This window comes from Orycteropus afer, unplaced genomic scaffold (genome assembly GCF_000298275.1).
Source record: "Orycteropus afer afer isolate SDZICR_OR568_19922 unplaced genomic scaffold, OryAfe1.0 scaffold00106, whole genome shotgun sequence".
Taxonomy (NCBI): Eukaryota; Metazoa; Chordata; class Mammalia; order Tubulidentata; family Orycteropodidae; genus Orycteropus; species Orycteropus afer.
The window spans coordinates 7,967,673-7,969,963 of record NW_006921693.1 but is presented as its reverse complement, the minus strand read 5'-3'; the positions used below and the strand labels follow the sequence as shown (position 1 = coordinate 7,969,963).

General features: G+C 48.0%; 1 pseudogene; it reads right to left on the bottom strand.

The window, feature by feature from the left end:
• Window positions 1-290: 290 nt before the first annotated feature.
• On the bottom strand, window positions 291-1,173 carry LOC103199199 (annotated as a pseudogene).
• Window positions 1,174-2,291: the final 1,118 nt, after the last annotated feature.

Genomic DNA, 2,291 nt, shown 5'->3' with positions numbered 1-2,291 from the left:
ACCATTCAGGAACTGTGGAGAAGGGACAGGAGAGACAGCAGTGCTCTGTCAGGACTGTATCACTGTTCCAGGAGGAGACTGTACAGTCGGAGCAACCTGCACAACTGCCCAGCATCTGGTCCCAGTCTTGGGAGAGTCTGCCTCTTCTTGGGGAGTGGGGAGTGTTACTTCACCTCCAAGCTCTCAAGTGGTAGCCACTTCCATCTGCCATTTCCTGCCTTGGCCAAAGTCTGGCGTGAATGCTCCAGGCTTCCCTGGAGATCCCTGGAGCCCAGGGAGAGCTTAGGTCTTTAGCTGCGGAGATTGGTCCAAAATTGACCTCCACAGCAACGTGGTGGAGTCTTTCTGAATGGGTTGCCCTTGCACTGGAAAATTGACCTCCACACCAACGTGGTGGAGTCTTTCTGAATGGGTTGCCCTTGCACTGGAAGCTGGCCCAGGGGCGATGCCATTACTTTTGGTGACTGGTTCGTGTGCTTGAAGCCACTGACCTGAGCTTGGTATTGCTCTGTGGAGTTCAGCACTATCTTACATGTCTGGCAGGGGTAGCCTTTCCCAGCTGATGAGTCAGTGATTGCTGGATCCACCAGCCGCCCATGGTGTGCCATGAGTTTGAGCTTGGTCTCCTGTTTTCTGTGTTTCTTGCCCATGTAATGTTGTTGAGCTATGACAGGGTCGTTGAAAGTCGCGTGGTAGAGGCTGCAGAACTTGTCTGTGTCTATCATGTCGCTGTTCTGGTGCAAGGCACCTTAGTGAATTGCTGCTTCAGCTTTAAGTTCTTTGCGTGGGTCTTCCCCAGGTAGTGTGACTGGGCCACGACAGGGGAAGAAAAGGTCATGTTACAGATGGGGCAGTGCTGGCTCTTGTCTTTGCTTCTGCTGCTCTTCTGGTAATGTGCCAGCTTCTGGACTCAGAAATGAGCAAGGCGCAGCAAACCCTACACTGCGTGCTCGTGAGGAGACACTGGGTCTTCTAGATCATGTGCTCCACTTCCTCCCTCCCCACAGGTTGGGCCCCGGACACCGCTTCCCACAGGCGGCGCGCCCTCCCGCGGTCAAAGCGCACCCCATCCAGTTCCCGGCCCTCCCGCTCCTCTCCTCCGAGCTGTTTTATGTATGGCCTGGCCCCTCCGCGGTCTGAGGCCTCCACAGCACCCAACGCAGGATATTCCATCTTTCCCCTAAGCCCTAACAGGAGGAGAGCCCTCTAATTTCTTCTTCTTCTTCTTCTCCTTCTCCTTCTCCTTCTCCTTCTCCTTCTCCTTCTCCTCCTTCTCCTTCTCCTTCTCCTTCTCCTTCTTCTTCTTCTTCTTCTTTTCAGCCTAAATTAGGGTCTCTGAGTGTAGTCAGACCCACCCATGGAGCTGGTTTACTCATGGGTTGGAGTTTCCGTCCAATGCAGTTGGGTGAAGTTTTCTAAAAGTAGAATCACATGGCTTAGATGTCATCAAATTTAAGATACAGACAGCCTGGAAATTCAAAACCCTTTTATCTTTCTCTTTACAAACAGACAGACCCCACCCCGGGATGTGAGCCTTTCTGTTAAACCTGTGAAATAAACTAACCATGGAAAAATGAAGTCTGAGTTTACTAGATAAGTACTATACTAAAATGGTGAAGGAGAAGCACAGGAAATGCACGAATCTCCAGGCAGGACCATCTGGAAGGGCAGATTCTGCCTGAAACAATGAGTCATGTCTTTATGACACGATGCAGTGCCTTGCCGGATCCTCTGCAGTTTTGCATCTTTCAAAAGCAAGGAGGAGAACAAACAAACTCCACGGTAACTCATTGAAATTCAGGCCTAGACTCCCATGTTTATTTTTCTCTTGTTTTAATCCAACACTGTCATTCTAGAACGCTGCATCAATTTCTCTTTGATTTCTCCATTTCCTTTCCAGATTTCTGACCATATGCGTTTTCCTAAAAAAAAAAGTTCTGGAACCTAATCTCTACTCCCCAACTGTGTACCCTGTTATCTGGTCTCTAATTTTCAGTGGTTGTCTTCTCCAGCCCGGTAGTATCAGTGTGGTCACAGTAGAGTGGTAGGAGTTCAGAAGATGGAACTAAATTGCTTGGGTTTAGATATGATTTCTACACTATGCTAGCAGTATGTGCACTCTTAAGGCAAGCGCTTAATCTCTAAAATATCAGTTTTCTCAACAATGGAGAAAAGTAATAAATAGTTTAAATGATTCTATTAAGTCCAAATAGAATGATTTGATAATAAATAATAACTATGATTGTTATTAGGCACTCTGGTGGCATAGTGCCTAAGGTATTTGACTGCTA